This window comes from Piliocolobus tephrosceles, chromosome 4 (assembly GCF_002776525.5).
Source record: "Piliocolobus tephrosceles isolate RC106 chromosome 4, ASM277652v3, whole genome shotgun sequence".
Classification (NCBI taxonomy): Eukaryota; Metazoa; Chordata; class Mammalia; order Primates; family Cercopithecidae; genus Piliocolobus; species Piliocolobus tephrosceles.
The window spans coordinates 91,515,343-91,533,001 of NC_045437.1; the positions used below are offsets into that span (position 1 = coordinate 91,515,343).

The following is a 17,659-nucleotide window of genomic DNA, read 5'->3' on the forward strand; positions in this document are numbered from 1 at the left end:
AGGTCAAGGAAGATGGGTAAAGAAATGTCACAATGGCTGGGCGTGGTGGCTCACACCTGCAATCTCAGCACTTTGGGAGGCCAAGGCAAGTGGATCACTTGAGGTCAGGAGTTCGAGACCAGCCTGGCCAACATGGTGAAACCCCGTCTCTACTAAAAATACAAAAATTAGCTGGGCATGGTGGTGCATGCCTGTAATCCCAGCTACTTGGGAGGCTGAGACTCGAGAATTGCTTGAACCTGGGAGGCAAAGGTTGCAGTGAGCCGAGATTGCGCCACTGCACTCCAACCTTCCAGCCTGGGTAACAGAGCAAGACTGTCTCAAAAAAAAAAAAAATGTCGTGACATAGGGCTAGGTACAGGGGCTCACACCTGTAATTCTAGCACTTTGGGAGGTTGAGGAAGGTGGATTGCCTGAGCTCAGTGTTCAAGATCAGCCTGGGCAACATGGTGAAACCCCATCTCTACTAAAATACAAAAAAAATTAGCTGGGCGTGGCAGTGTGTGCCTGTAGTCCCAGCTACTTGGGAGGCTGAGACAGAAGAATTGCTTGAACCTGGGAGGTGGAGGTTGCAGTGAGCCGAGATAGTTCCACTGCACTCTGTCTGGGCGACAGAGTGAGACTCCATCTCCAAAAAAATAAAAAATAAAAAAGATTTTAAAAAAAGTTATGACACAATGAAGCACAAAATATTCATCTGTATTACAAAAATTCAGACCTCCTCAGTATAATGCTCTTCAAAATGAGTTCCTATCACTGCTCAGTTTAAACTCTAAAGTGTTGAATTAACTGTGCTCCCTGGAAGGAAAATGGACAGTAAACTGGTAGTGTGGCATAACTGCTAGCTGCTAGAAACAACTGCAGCTGTACAACCTCCCTGATACCCCATGGCTAGGGTCAGGGAAGTGATCTTTTGGGTAAATCTTAGCAAACACATAACAAAAGTGACAGAAAAGCACTACCATATTACTCAACTGGAATAACTGTATGCCCTACTAAGTAGAGCAAACAAGAAGCCTTTTCCAGGAAGCATGATAAAAAGAAAAAGCCCTAAATCTAGATTCTTAAGACCTAGCCTCTGGTTCAAGTCACATGTTTCCTGAGTTATCCATTATGTTAAATCGCCTCTTTAATCTTCATTTCCTCATGTATGATAGTTAATCTAAATTAGTTGTTTTCTAATTCAGCTGTGTTTCCCAGTAACAAATACATTTTATATCCCCAATCCTGAAACCACATGTATCTGAAACAAAAATACAGGCTATGACTCACCAAATTGATGGCTTATAACCTGCCATTTGAAAACTATTGAAATTATGAATCTCTACGTTTACTTATTAAAAATGACAAAAAGGTGGTGGAGGTTGGGGGGAAGGATCCTATGAAACTATACTTTTACCTTTGTGGCTACAGAGGTATCTTTGGTAAAGAGGCAAATAGACATTTAAGTGTTAGGCTAATATTCTAACCATGGATCCCAAAGTACGGGGATTACAGGCATGAGGCCGGGCGTGGTGCCTCATGCCTATAATCCCAGCACTTTGGGAGGCCAAGGCAGGGGGACTACTTCAGTACAAGAGTTCGAGACCAGGTTGGGCAACACAGTGAGAACCTGTCTTCACCAAAAAAAAAAAAAAATTTTTTTACATAGTAGCGCACACCTGTAGCCCCAGCTACTTGGGAGGCCAAGGTGGGAGGATCCCTTGGGCCCAGGAATTCAAGGTTGCAGTGAGCTGTGATGTACCACTGTATTCCAGGCTGGGTGACAGAGTGAGACCCTGTCTCAGGAAAAATTAAAAAAAAATTTACATTATATTTAATTGGCTACCTGAATTTAGAAATTTAGACAACAGTGTGTGTTTAACCACGTGATGTCAAAAATCAGTTGCTTAGCTAATGTTTGCATTTCTAAACTGTTATTGGGAACAGATGTTTTGATTCCTAACTGTTCTGGCTAACAAAACTGTATTCTAAAATATAAGAAGATAGTGTAAGCACATATGACTCAAATGTTAGTATCAATGTCTGGCAGTAGGGATTATACTTTTCTTGAGGGCAGGAGGGGGTGGAATAGGCAGTGAAATTCAAGATTTGAAATTCAAATATATTTGTAAGTTTTAGCATATGACAACTATTGATCGTTTTTACTAATACCTAACATTGAATACCGTGGCAACATGGGATTCCTCTAATACACGACTTCGGCTTTTGAACTCTGCACTGGCCTAGTTGAAGCTTTCTTAGAACAGTGCAGCACTTTGTATTCTTACTCAGCTCTTCTTTCTTCCTTCCTTCTCTTCTTTTTAGGCTGTCAGATGTGCATTGAGGCCTAAAGGCATTTCTTTCCTACTCCCGCTTCCTCTCTTTTATTCTTCACAAGCAGTTTCCCCAATAAACATCTTGTACATCTAATCTCCTCTTGGCATGTTTCTTGGGGAATTTGAACAAATAAAGTGCCTTACTACACCAGGCACCAATATTAAACTTTATGCATGCATTGTTTTATTTAATCTTCACAAAAGGCCTATGAAGACATCATTATTTCCATTTTACAAATAATGAAACAGTAGAAAAGTAACTTTCTGTCATACATCTAGTGACAGAGTTGGGATTCGAATCTAAGTCTGTTTGACTTCATAGTTGGAGCCACAGACCTTATTTTAAAACAGTGAGTTTATTAAAAACAAAAAACAATACTACAGACCCTTGATAATTTTTTTCTGATGCCTGTGTACTTACACACATTACATTTAATCTTAGTAAACCCATAAAGTTGACAGTATTACCACTTTACAAATGAAGAAACTGTGGCTCAGAGAATTTAAGTAACTTCTTCAAGGCTATCATTATATGTTCATTAGTTTAAGCTCAACTCCAGATCCTCTCTGAATTCAGTTGTTTATATTATACTGCATTGCCTAATTAGTCAAAATGACATTGTATCATTTTGAGCTTTTATATTTGTTAAAACTTTTTATATGGAATGTACGTATTTCAAGGGATGCACTAAAGTTTGACCTTGCCCTCTGTAATTTTTTTGAGAGAATCTTTCATTCTGTCGCCCAAGTTGGAGTGCAGTGACATGATCTCAGTTCACTGCAACATCTATCCCCTGGGTTCAAGTGATTCTCTTGCCTGGGACTCCAGGAGTAGCTGGGATTACCGGTGCCCACCACCACACCCAGCTAATTTTTGTATTTTTTTGGTAGAGATGGTGTTTTACCATGCAGATCAGGCTGGTCTTGGACTCCTTGTCTCAAGAGATCCGCCCGCATTGGCCTCCCAAAGTGCTGGGGTTACAGGCATGAGCCACTGTGCCGGCCAACCTTGTCTTCTGTATTTTAACAAAGTCTGCATTTGGCCCTAGTGTTGGCTTTTAGGAAGTAAATAGTCAAAAAGGCCAGGTGCAGTACCTGTCACAAAAGTACTCAATCTAGGGAGGTGAGTAGGGGCTGAATCCAGCCCATACTTTGGTGGCCCAGGCATGTGTCCTTGCAGGGCTGTTGCCACAGAGAAAAGGATGCCTTTTTCCAGTCCTTACAAAAGTACCATCAATTATCCCCTTTATCATTTTTTATTGGGTCTATTTGATTCTTCTCTCTTTTCTTCTTATTAGTCTTGCTAGCGGTCTATCAATTTTGTCCTTTGTAGGGACATGGATGAAGCTGGAAACCATCATTCTCAGCAAACTATCGCAAGGACAAAAAACCAAACACCTCCTGTTCTCACTCATAGGTGGGAACTGAACAATGAGAACACTTGGACATAGGATGGGGAACATCACACACCGGGGCCTGTTGTGGGGTCGGGGGAGCAGGGAGGGATAGCATTAGGAGATATACCTAATGTAAATGAGTTAATGGGTACAGCGCACCAACATGGCACATGTATACATATGTAACAAACCTGCACATTGTGCACAGGTATCCTAGAACTTAAAGTATAATAATAAAAAGAAAAAAAAAGTACCATCAGTTACACACTGTATATCCAAGAGTTACGGATCCTCCAGAAGGGGGTGCCCTTTTCTAATCACACAAGGTGCTATAAGGGCTAGCTGTGAGTCCGGAGGACAACAAGGTGAGAGGGAGGCTAATGCCTCATTATATACCCTTTCATACCTCATGAATTTTGCACCAAGTTTAAATTAAAAATTTGATTGATATGGCAATACATGTAGTATTATATGTGTTCATAACCTGTGAGTCACCATTTCTCCTTCTACAATTTGTAATAAGAAAATAGATACAAATGTCTAAATATTTTACTATAAAAACCTTTATTGTACTATTACTTAACAGAAAGAAGTCAGTTTAAAAGTTATTACATATTCATAAAATTGAATAGCATGCAGGCTCTAAATATTATTTTATAGAAGCAAATTTATTGACATGGGAAAATTCACGGTGTAGCACATTGAAAAAAGCAGGTCACAAGACAATACAGATAGTATTATTTCATTTTTATTTTAAAAGCACATATATGCAAATCTGTAATAATACAGAGAAAAATCATAAGTTATTTCTGAGTGGTGGGAGCATGGGCCACTCTTCGTTTCTCTTTCCTTTTTGGCATATTGGTAACACTCTAATATTTCTGTAACAAATGGGCATCTTTCCATAACAAAGAAAACAAATGCCAACTCCATCCTCCACGCCATCCTAGTTATACACACAGATTATTGCTTATTGTTAAATGCCTAACATCTTTAACTTGCCCACAATTATCTACAGCTTGTCCTAGGCTCAGCTTTTTACCTTAGCTTTATTACCAGCCTTCATCCATCTTACATATCCAAAGTGACCTAGGTACTATTTCTGTTTTCTGACACCTTTGCATCTTCCAGTAGAACACTTCTCCCTCTTGTTCCCCTGCCAAAATCCTTACCATCCTATAAGGCACAAACTCAATATTACCTTTTTTATGAGGTCTTTCCTCATCTGCCCTCCTGGAAAAAAAAAAAAAAAAATCTCTTTTCTTTGCATTCCCATCATGTTTTGTGTTCAATGATGTATGTAAATTGCCCCACATATAATTATTTTTGTATATAACTTTATCTCTCCTAGTAGACTCTAAGTGAAAAAATTCTTCACCTTTGTCTAATTTATAAAGCATTTTTATATCCACTAATCTTTTATCCTTGCAAGACTGAGCAAGAAAAAGAATCAATATTTATTTCAGAGCAGTTGTGTATCAGACATGTTTGAGGCTTTATATGTCAACCCACTTAACCCTCACAGCAATCCTATGGATCCATTTTACATATGAAAACATAAGCTCACATAGCTGGTAAAAAAAAGCATGACTGTGATTTTTTTAACTCTATTCTTCCTATCGCAAAAACATCATTCTGTGTCCACCATTGTGGAAGACGTGAACACATAAAAAGCTCACATGAAACACATCAAAATTGATGAGGGTTTTCTGGCACACTAGAACTGCTACATTCAGATAATACTTGGGAGTCAACTAAAGTCAGAGGATTTTTGAGGTAGGAGGGACCTTACAGATAATCTAATCCATCAAACTCCTATATGTTATAGATGAGAAACAAGATACCCAGAGAAATAAATTTGCTTTTGCACACATTTAGCAGCTGAGCTAGGATTAAAAATTCAACTGGAGGCTGTATAGCAAAGTGGTTAAGATGATCACTTTTGGGGTCACAGGCCTTCATTCAAATCATAGCTGTGTTTAATGACTATGTGTAACCTAGGACAATTTACAAAGCTTATCTTTGCCTCAGTTTTAGTATTTGTAAAAAGAGGATAATACTTACCTATTGTGCTGTGAGGAGTAATTTAACACTGAATAGCAGAGAATAAACACAGAAAAAATATTAGATATTCTCTCATCTCCTGTCTCACAGTCCAGTCATCTTTACAGAATAGCACATTGCCTTTTATGAATGAGTGTGGAGTGGACACTGTATTTCAGGGTCAACGTGAGTAACAATAAATATTTATTTATGTGGTAAATCCTTTAAAAAAATATTTGTACTGAGAAGTACAAATACTTCTCAGTGGATAAGTAACATTTTAAAAAGGAATCATTCATTCAATAAATGTTTATTTTTATTTTTTAGAGACAGGGTCTTACTCTGTTGTGTAGATTAGAGTGCAGTAGTGTGATCATAGTTCACTGTAACCTATGTTTATTTAGTAGAGGAAGTATAGAACACAGTAAAAAGAGCCAAAATTTAGAGGACCTGGATTCAAATCCTCATGTCTTAGCCTCCCAAAGTATTGGGATTACAGTCATGAGTCACGGTTCCTGACTTATTTATTGAGCTTCTATTACAAGCCAGGCACAGTGCTAGATGCTGCGTATAAGATGATGAATAAAACAGACATAATCTCAACCTTCATAAGCACTGAAATTTGATAGCAAAATATCCCTGAGATCTGCCTATGGGATCTGTCTACAAGTCAATGCAAAGATCTGCCTACAAGTCAATGCAATGTAATCAAATACACATTAGTATTTGAGGCTAGCTATACCTAAATAGTTGTAAAACAGGATATTCTTTAGAATTAAGTTCTATGTCATTTCTAGTATTGGTCATTTCAACTAAATTTTTGTAAATTCTCTGAAAATTAGGCTATTTCTGTTTCTCTAAATAGAATAGGGTATTGGGATGGGCAGGTTTAATTAAGCATATTCCCTGAAACTATGTGATAATCCCCATCTGTTTGAGGGTTGTGTGAGTGGAACAGCACAGTTTTGCTAATAATTCCTTATAAATCATTAGAGTTCAGTTTTATGAACTTGTGCTCATTTACTCATTTTCTCTCCCTACACACACACACACACACACACAAATACACATGTATACAAATGTGTGTATGAAAAGCTGCCTAAAGAGATAGTTAGCTGATACTGTGGACTCAGAGTCACCAATATGCTTGCTGATGGTCTCCAGATCTTCTGTATTTGCCCCACGTGTTATGCCAATGTACAGTATAAGCATTTGTTTGAATTAGGATAATAAAACTGGCCAAGGATAAAGGCAGTAAAGAAACTGCATTATTTACACGTCAAAATTACCTTATGGTGATGAACACATCCTTGTAGTCCCTTTTATCCTCAAGTTTTGCTATCCACTTGATTTCTGAATGTGACATACTATCTATCCATTTTTACTTGGGAGTGAAAATAATGATACTATTATGTTTACTTATAAAGGTATAGCGCACAGTTTAGAGCCAAAATTTAGAGTCAGGTAGACTGGATTCAAATTTTAATTGTGCCATTTAATTGTACAATTTATGGAAAATCACAACCTCTTTGAGTCTCAGTATAAAATGTGTTGCAAAATAGAAATAATACAAATTTTGTGATTTTTTTTTAATTAAGCATTAAATAAAACAATAAATGTAAAGTGCCTGTCAGACAGTATCTACTCTGGGTATTAATGATTGGCTACATTCAAGAACAATTAATAGAGATAAATCACTGCCTCTAAAAACTAGTTGCTGTGCAGATAAAATATATAGTATCCCTGAAGTAATTTATAATACTTTCAACTGGAGAAATAAACAAAAAATACAAGATTCAACAAAATGTCAAAATTGGGATTAATGGGGAGATTATAAGTTTGTTGAATTATTAACCAACAAGGTTAGAAAATCAATGTGCTGTCCTAAATATGGTTTGGCTGCATTATTCTCAAAAGGTAAGGAGGCACTGGCCTGGTGTAACAGGGGCCTTGAATTGAACATACTGCATTTTTCTTTATGGGTATGCTCCGATAAAGAAAATGTTTTTATGTAATACATAAAGAAAAATGTAATAGTACCTACAACTCTTATGGGAACTGACTGTTTTGAAAAAATAATAGCTGCCTTTTACGGGGCGTTGGTGGGGAGGTAATTATTTAAATACAAGGTGGCAAGTGAAAACTACATACCTAAGAAATTGCATTACTTAAGAGAAGTCGCCAAGGTTCACTACATCACATCTTTCAAATCTTAAATGAGCACCTTTCCTCACATTATCCCTTTGTCGGAAGCGATTTCTCTTTACAACTATTCTGGCTACCTCAGACTTCCATCCACAATTCTCCTGAAACCTTCATCATCGACAAAGCCTGGGGCAGAGCGCAAGCATTCCTTTCTGAAAGCACACCTACTTACAGATCACTGTTTTCCAAAAATGCATCTAATGCCCAAGCATGAAATTACAAGCTTGTTCTCTCACGTCTCAGCCAGGAAAACAAAGACCGTTCTTCTCACCCAATTCAAATGGCGGGAGGAACCTTCAATTAATTCTAAATCAGGAAGGAACCTCCCCATCTCACTTCCCAAATGTTTGTAAAAGATGTCTTCTTCAGCCAACTTCCTGCCTTCCAGGCATGGCACCCCAGAACTACGGAAACAGTACTCAGGAATCGAGAGTGGCCAAACACTGCTAATGGGAGATAGGACACTCGTTGATCATGGGCAGAGAAACTCGGCACAACGCCGAGTCACGGTACACGGTGTCTTCGGCCTCGCCCAGGGACACCTGGTGACCCGCGGTCGAGTTCCAAGTCGGAGACAGATTTTGCGAGTGGATGAGATGGTAAGCCAGGATCCCAGGGCCTTCTCCAACTGCACTGGGTGTCAAGCGACACGGGGTTGGATGGGGACTCCTTCTGGTTCAACCCTAGCCCACTCACTTCTCGGGCTGGCCAAAATGCTGCACAGAGTCCCGGCCAGCCATTAATATCAGACCCAGCAGAAAACCCAGTAAAATCACTTACCAGTCTTCCACCTCCGGTGCTCATCTAGCAGGAGCCTGACTCGCTGGCCAGACTCAAGCTCCGCACCAGATATTACCACCCTGGCGACCGCTCCAGAGCGTCACTGACAACCACCCGGAAATGTTACTATCGCTTCCGGGGCTGCCTAGCGCGCGGCGGGAAATTATTTCCCAGAGCCCGGATTAGTGAAGCAGTTGAGTTGCTGCAGCAGCAGCTGTCGGCCCTGCTGCCGCCGCCGCCGCCGCCGCCACCGAAGGAAGCATCCAAGACACTTCGGCCGGGAAGGTAAAGGGGTTCAGCTAGGAAGACACAGTGTATTCTGTCTCTATGGGGATGTTTCTTTCCCGGGCTGTACCTCCGAAGTTTCTGCCTACCGGCTGCGAGGCTAGGAAGGGAGCGGCTGGGGTGAGCGGCAGCGGTGTCTGGCTCTCGCGCTTTCTCCAGCCGCCGTTCTCCCGACTTCGCTCTCGGCGCCGGAGTTGGTGGGCTGCGGCTGCAGACCCCGCTGACGCTTCGCCCGTGCCGCTGCGGGGACTGCCACCGAGCGCCTGTCTGCAGTACTGGGCTGAGCCGCTTCCTCTGCTCCTGCTTGCGCAGCTCTGCAGCTCGGCCCGCAGCCTGGTAGGCACTAGGCCCCCCGCGTTTCTCGTTTCCATAGAACCCATGGGGACGCCTCATCCTGATAGAGTTTTGGCTGCTTTCCAGAACTTAGCGTCTGCGGAGGTGGCTGGGATCCCCCAGGCCCACCTTCCTGTGACGAAGAAAATTGTGTCATTCTTTCCTCTCTAGTAGAATTTTTTTAAAAAAACATACTAAAACGGCAGTGATCCTATCTCTGACTGCTATAGGCCTTTAAACACAAACATACACACATACACGTTTCCCCGAAGGGAGGGTCTCTGTTCCTGGGAATTACATTTCAGCTGCCTGAAGGCTGGAAACAAGACTAAGTGGCTATTTTAAGATTTCTTCCACTTCCAAAACCTCAGATTAAATATTGACCAAAAAAAAAAAAAAGAAAAATTGGTCCGTCTCGGGTACCTCAGATCATTATTTTACTCAGGAGTTAGATGGAGCTTTGTTTTGGAGGCACCAGCCTCTTTTTTGACGAATGACTTTCTTATTTAAAAAAATCGTTGTTGAAATATTGGGAATGAATATTTGAACTGAATTTACAATTTATGTGTGACGGACAGTGCACCTTGTGGATTTTTTGGTTTATGTTATTCCGTTGTGCCTCAATTCCTGAAAATATCTGTGGATGTGCAGGATGTTCTCATTATTGGAAAGTTTGATTACGTCTATTGCAGGTGTTCAATACATAAGTTGCTAGTATGAGGTGGATTTATGTAAGAGAGTAAATTTCTTTATTTTCTTGTCCTGTCCTGTCCTGTACTGTTTCTTTCCTTTGCTTGCTTGCTTGCTTGCTTTGTTGGAGCCTCGCTGTGTTGCCCAGCCTGGAGTGCAGTGGCGCCATATCAACTGGCTGCAACCTCCGGCTCCCAGGTTCAAGCAATTTTCCTATCTCAGCCTGGGATTCTCCTATCTCAGTAGCTGAGCTTACAGGTGCGCGACACCACGCCCGACTAATTTTTGGCATTTTTAATAGAGACAGGATTTCACTATGTTGTCCAGGCTGGTCTTAAACTCCTGACCTCAAGTGATCCGCCCGCCTCGGCCTCCCAAAGTGCTGGGATTACAGGCGTGAGCCACCGGGTAACTCTTGAGTATTCTTAATTTAAAGGAACTAGGATGTTCAGATACTTGAATGTTTAAGTCAATTTTATTGTAAAGACAGCTAACCTTCAATACTGCAAATAAACCCCATTCTGTTTTCTAAATCCAGATTTTATTATGCGTTAAGTAAAATTGAATTATATGACCTGACATTTTCTTGCTTCCCTAAAGCATAAAGCGTGTATCACGTGAAAGTCATTGAAAAGATGATCAAATGTGGTTACTTTTCATAATCAAAATTCAGAACTCTTAAGATTTCATAGTAAGCATCCACAATTTCCACTGATGTTCAAAAACATTGCGTTTTGGGAAACCAGTAGTATAGCTTTTATTTATTAGTATTTTCCTTATTATATGTATCTTGATTATATTACCCTAAAGTAGGGTTTTCACCATTTAAACATTTTTAAAAAGTAAGATAAAATTTCTGTGTTGGCTTTGAATAATAAACCCTAAACAAAACGAACTCTCTCAAAAATGTAACTAAAATGAAACATCATCTGTTACTCTTGTAGTTGACTCTTTGAATATGCTAATAGAAAATACATCTGTATAATGTACTGTGTATTATTTCTCCCCTTATAAGGGCATGTTACTGCTTAAAAGTAAAATAACTCTGGAACTTTTAAGTTCACTTAATTCATACTTTCTATCAAAATTACTTTGAAATTTAAAATACACTGGTTATTTTTGAGGAGGAAGAAAGGCTTTGTTGTATGAATTACTCTAATGATTGATTGATACCAAATCACTTTTGAGGGGAAAATAATGAAAACTTTGTTTCTCATTAGACAAAAAGAGCACTCTTTAGATTGTTTCTAGAAATGCTTTGAAATTTTAGACACTGTTATTTTACTGAAAATAATTTATATTTATGTTTAAATTTTTTCAGTGATATTGCTGTTCTAAATGTCTTCCCACCCTTGTACTGTTCGTTTCATGTAATGTATCTTTCTTTTGTGTTAGCTGAAAGTAGATTGCTTTATGAAATTATAATGTTAAAAGTATTAGACTAAGTTCTGAAGTTCAATTCAGCTTGGTATTGTAGAAAAGGCATATAATTTTTGCAGAAAGACTTATCTGTGCATCTTGTTTTTACCATTTACTAGCTGTGTACCCTTGAAGTAGTTTCTGAATCACTCAGATTTCCCAGTATCCTCGTCTGCACAAAAAAATAAGTAGCACTTATGTTGTGAAGAAGGAAATGAGCTAACATATATGAAGTATATAAGCCACAGTAGGTCCTCAGTAAAAATTAAATCCTGCTTGTTCAACCTTAGACCTATGCTCTTCCTGGTAAGCAAACCAAATTTCCTAGGATACCAAAGCACATTTGACTTCTATCCTCTATGGCTAACCAATATCTACTGTCCATCTATTCTTTTTATGAACCTTTCATCTCTTGACCAGCTTGCTTCCTTAAGGACTCCTTCATCCCTAAATTAACATCTGCCCAGCCTGTGCCTTGTACAGTATTGGATAGATTGGACATCTCCATATGTTCCCCTAAGCTTCTCATTTCTTTCTCACCATATTCACTTTGCTGCTTGTTCTGTTTCTTCCTTCTAGTGCTAAATTTGTCATCAGAGGGACTAATTCCTGCTTTTTTCCCAAATAATGCCATGGAAGTAAGAAGAGCCCTCAAGTCTCATCACTGGATACTTCTGTCAAATAATTAATATTTATACACACACACACGTGTGTGTGCATCTCTCATGTCTTTGAAGGATGGGGCAGGAAATAGACACTGTGTCTTAAAAAAAAAAAAAAAGTCCGAAGGCCAGCTGAATGATATTAAACCAAGGGCCTAATTTGGCTCCTAGGCCTAAAGGGGCCAGAATTTCTGAACATCACTTGTAGTTAAAAGTCAAACAGTATTTTACACACACAGTGTAAGTACTGTGACATGTGTCTGCCTTTTGCAATATTGGTTCAAGCAGAGATCCAACACTTGGACCCTTTTCAGTTTTAACAGTTATTTGTTTACTTTCCCAGTTAAATGTTTTGAATAAGAGAAATCACGAAAATTTTTCAGACTCTTTAATTCAGAGCAAAAATCTTGACTGCATTCAGTGCTTGGTATATGCTTTTCAGATGAGGGGAGTGTCAAATAATTCTCCTTAGTTTGCTGTAGAAGTAGGTTTAAAATCAAAATAATTCAGCAAAATAACAAACACTAAGAAACCACTAGTTTTCATCATATGACCTTAAAACCATGAAGAGTATTAAGTGTCAGGGAAAAATGATCACGATATAATATTACATAAAAATGAAGACATGAAACAATGTAATATCCAAATTTTGTTATATATATATTTTCACACTCAGATAAAACCTAAAAGTCAACATCCCTGCCCAGTGTTAACAATGGTATTACAGGCTGAAGGAATTAGAGATGATTTTAATCTTTCTATATGCTTTGTAGTATTTTTCAAATTTTCTATAAGCGAATGTTAAAATTGAAAGATCTGTAAGGTTATTTTGGGGGGAAAACTAGTTCTTAAATATATAAATCAAAGTTTTTTATTGTCTTAAATATTTATTTTAGCTAATGATACCATACAATTTATTTCTAATATTACTTCTCTTTTATAAGTAGGGCTGGTTTCTTTTATAACCAGCCCTATGTAATGTAGAGTAGGGAAAGGTTTATCCTTATTTTCCTTGTAAAACTCTATTTATGCATCCCTGCCTCTCATTTTTGTAGCACCTTCCACTTTTTCCCAAGGGTTGTACCCTGCTCTTTCATCTTGCCTCTCAAACCACTTTTGTATTCATATCTATATTCCTGTCCTTCCTTGTCTCGAGCTCAATTTTCAACATGTTCTTCAAACATGGTCTAGCTGTGTGTTACACTATAAAGAATTCAAAGGACCTAAAAGGCTAGTTTATAATAAATAGTGTTCTTAATTAAGATGAAGAGTTCTATAGGTTTTCTTTGCATTTTGAACTGGCACCAACTACAAAGGAATTTCAGGCATCAAGAATAGGCCCATGTGGGAGATATTTTGGGAAAGTCCATACCACAGAGACAGTTGCTTGCTATGTGTAAAGGCCAACTCTATTTACAGTCATTGTCTCCTTAGTTGTATTTTATTGTTCAAGGTAAGTAATTTTTGTTAATTACTATAAGATGTTAATAATTACTACAGAAGGACATTTTCTCATAACTAAGAATGTCATATAATTTTAACTTTTTTGACGGTAAAGATAAAACTTTTAACTGTCAAAAGTCATGCTGTCTTTTTTGCTTTTTTTTTCCCTCCATTTTTTGGTGTTAGGACAGTATCTTCTGTGTGAATGCTCCTAGGGACACTCCCTATTAGTTCTATAAAGATCTATAATTTTTCTAGAAATAACCACTGGTACAATTATAGTATATTGACTTTCCTTCTTGTGCTGGAAGACTTCTAGAAGTTAGCTCTTGATCCTCCCTACCCCAGACATATCACTTGTACTAAACTTGACTCTACTTTAAAGGATTTTTAATTGTCTGGATTACTGATATATATTAAATCAATTACAGTGCTCTTTTTGGCTTCATTGACATATCAGGTTTATTGTATTCTTAATCCTGCAGGGTCAGAAAGAACCATCAAACCATGAATTTTATAAATCAATCAATCATGTATCTATATATGTTTATATCTATTCCTACATATACAATCCTATGTAACTGCATGAATTAGATCCTATAATCCAGGTCATTCACTTGTCATATCATGTGCTGTAAAAAAGCATTGTGAAATGTAATATAAACTCTTGTTTCAAGCAGATAATTTTATTGTAGAAAACTGTTATAAAACTGTGCTAGTTATTTTGGGCCATCATTGGGATTCCTGATTCTGTTAAAGTTTAGCTAATAGCTCAGTTTTTTTGATAAACTTGTGACTAGAATATCCTGTATTCTGATTTGTTCTTAAACATATCCATAGTTTATGGATAATGTTTGAATCAGGAAATTCTGTTTTTTCACCTTTGTTTCCTACTTCCCCTTCCTCTGCATGTTTAATTTCAGTTTCATATTTAATCATTTTCAAAGGAAATAAATTGCTTTAAAGGGGTTTCCTGATTTCTGCTATCATGCAGTTAGTCCTATTTTCATTTTACTATAGGCTCTTGTGTTGACAGAAAATGCTGTTAAATATACAAAGTGGGTTATTTCCATCGTGTTTATTTTATTATAAAGACCATATGGTTTAAGATGATGAAAACTTTGCTTTACACACTAACTCCAGTAAATCCAAATAATTTAATAATTTATACATGAAATCAGAATACATTAAAGTGTTACGTTGTTAATAATATTCAAATTGTAAAATAGCTGTTAACATGATCTGGAAACAGCAACGTAGGATATGTTTCGTTTATTTCTGTATAACTTACTTAATTCTAAGAAAGCAGAAGAATAAAATTTAAAGGACAAGCTTTAAATAAAACTTTTTTGGGTAACAGTGTTATAACAATTTTTTTATTTTTTGTATATTCTGATTATTTAACATTAGTTTTTATATGTCAATTTTTAGAATAATCAGGCAAGATTTTAGATTTTTTAAAACCACTCAAACTCCTTTGGCAATATTCCTGAAATAGCCATTAAATAGCCCTTGAAACTCTAAAATACATTAAAAATATACAAGTAGTAGGAAAAGCATACGTGTTTACAACTCTTGTATTCCTCGGCTGGGCGGGGTGGCTTACGCCTGTAATCCCAGCACTTTGGGAGACCAAGACAGGCAGATCACAAGGTCAGATCGAGACCATCCTGGATAACACAGTGAAATCCCATCTCTTCTAAAAATACAAAAAAAAAAAAAAAACACACACACACACACAACAACATTAGCTGGGCGTAGTGGTGGGCACCTGTAGTCCCAGCTGCTCAGGAGGCTGAGGCAGGAGAATGGCTTGAACCTGGGAGGCGGAGCTTGCAGTGAGCTGAGATTGCGCCACTGCACTCCAGCCTGGGCGACACAGTGAGACTCTGTCTCAAAAAAAAAATTAAAAAAGTCTTATAGTCCTCTGATAACAGTGATTTTTGATAAAACCCATTGGATAAAGACAAGTATTGATTGAATACCAAGATGATATTCACAGATATGTTGAATTTTACTTGTCTAGCATTTCTGAAAAGACCTATCATTTTCTTTTTATTTTTAAATTTTATTTATTTTTATTTTTTTTGAGACAGAGTCTCACTCTGTTGCCCAGGCTGGAGTGCAATGGTGTGGTCTCGTCTCACTGCAACCTCCATCTCCTGGGTTCAAGCAATTCTTCTGCCTCAGCCTCCCAAGTAGCTGGGATTACAGGCATCCGCCACCATGCCTGGCTAATTTTTGTATTTTTAGTAGAGACAGGGTTTCACCATGTTGGCCAGACTGGCCTGACCTCGTGATCTGCCCGCTTTGGCCTCCCAAAGTGTTGGGATTGCAGGCGTGAGCCACTGCGCCTAGCATTGCCTATCATTTTCTAAAGGAAATTTGCTTAAAGGATTTTAAAAAATAATTCCCTACAAATAATGAAAGCATTTCTCCCTAGTTAGGGACATATGTTTTATAATCCAAATGTGACCTCTGTGTGTGTGTTCATATGTGTTCTGCATCAGACTAAATCATTATTATTTCTAGCAACAGAGCGTATTCTTCATAGTTTTTATGTATTGCTGGTCCATATTGTTAATGGTTATTTTTTTTTTTTTTTTTTTGAGGCGGAGTCTCGCTCTGTCGCCCGGGCTGAAGTGCAGTGGCTGGACCTCAGCTCACTGCAAGCTCCGCCTCCCGGGTCCACACCATTCTCCTGCCTCAGCCTCCCGAGTAGCTGGGACTACAGGCGCCCGCCACCTTGCCCGGCTAGTTTTTTGTATTTTTTAGTAGAGACGGGGTTTCACTGTGTTAGCCAGGATGGTCTCGATCTCCTGACCTCGTGATCCACCCGTCTCGGCCTCCCAAAGTGCTGGCATTACAGGCTTGAGCCACCGCGCCCGGCCCTGTTAATGGTTATTAACACTGAAGAGCTACATTAATTAACCCATGTAAATGGTTTTAAAAAAATTGTTTGATTAGGTCAGGCATAGTGGCTCACGCCTGTAATCCCAGCACTTTGGGAGGCTGAGGCGGGTGAATCACGAGGTCAGGAGGTTGAGACCATCCTGGGTAATACAGTGAAACCCCATCTCTACTAAAAATACAAAAATTAGCCGGGCATGGTGGCGGGTGCCTGTAATCCCAGCTACTTGGGAGGCTGAGGCAGAGAATTGCTTGAACCCAGGAGGCAGAGGTTGCAGTGAGCTGAGACAGTGCCACTGCACTCCAGCCTGGGCGACAGAGTGAGACTCTGTCTCAAAAACAAAACAAAACAAAAAAAAGCCAGGCGTGGTGGCGGACGCCTGTAGTCCCAGCTACTTGGGAGGCTGAGGCAGGAGAATGGTGTGAACTTTCACTGAGCCGAGATTGTGCCATTGCACTCCAGCCTGGGCGACCGAATGAGACTCTATCTCAAAAAAAAAATTGGATGATTAATACAGTAAAGGGTTCCTTATACAAGAAGCTTAATTTATATACTGATGAAACTGTTTCATGTATATGATTAATTTTTCATAAGAGACCAATCCCTAGTATGTGCACTTAAAAATTTCATACTGACTAGACCAAATCCCTGTAACTTTTTAATAAAAACATTTATTTCATTGGAGAGCCTTATCTTTAAGGCACTTTCTTATGTTCTGTATCTGAATTTTAGAGGGTTAAAATACATTGTACCTCTTTGCCCCTTTTGCAGCCAGTTGAGAAATGCAGAAATCAGATAAATTGAGGTTGAAGTATCAGCTTTTTTATTGAGTAAACATTGTTTTGAAGATGATGATTTTTGTTTTGTTTTGTTTTTCCCTCATCCTTCTGCAAGAAGGCGGTGGTTTTGATATGGAACCATAGTGTGCTTCTTAGTACATAACCTCTGAATTGACTTACCCACACAGGCAGTGCAGGACTACTACTGGCAGCTCCTTAGGATGTGTCAGAAAGCATCGATATGGACCTTCTTTGCAAATATGCAGATAGGCTGAGCAAAGCATATCCATTTAGTTGTCTCAAGGAGCTTCTCCAACGAAATGGGGAGTGATGAAGGTTAGAGAAAAACTAAGAGTGCAGTTACCCTAGCTGAACTTCCTCCTCTTCAAAACTC

The 17,659-nt window shown here is 38.7% G+C and overlaps 2 protein-coding genes across 7 annotated transcripts in view; one reads left to right on the forward strand and one right to left on the reverse strand.

Annotated features, from left to right (window-relative positions):
• The window catches only part of KIAA0825 (KIAA0825 ortholog), a 495,761-nt gene extending 486,957 nt beyond the window's left edge, over window positions 1-8,804 (reverse strand). Inside the window, exon 1 of the mRNA XM_023212146.2 lies at window positions 8,744-8,804. The gene's annotated coding sequence lies outside the window, so the exon portion shown is untranslated. The remainder of the gene's footprint in view (window positions 1-8,743) is intronic.
• Window positions 8,201-17,659, forward strand: part of SLF1 (SMC5-SMC6 complex localization factor 1) — a 99,782-nt gene continuing 90,323 nt past the window's right edge. For 5 of the 6 annotated variants that reach the window (XR_003309436.2, XR_003309435.1, XM_026454289.2 and 2 more), the window contains exon 1: window positions 8,892-9,028. The gene's annotated coding sequence lies outside the window, so the exon portion shown is untranslated. Of the gene's footprint in view, window positions 9,029-17,659 lie in introns of all 6 variants that reach the window. The other variant, XM_026454286.2, reaches the window with a different exon arrangement.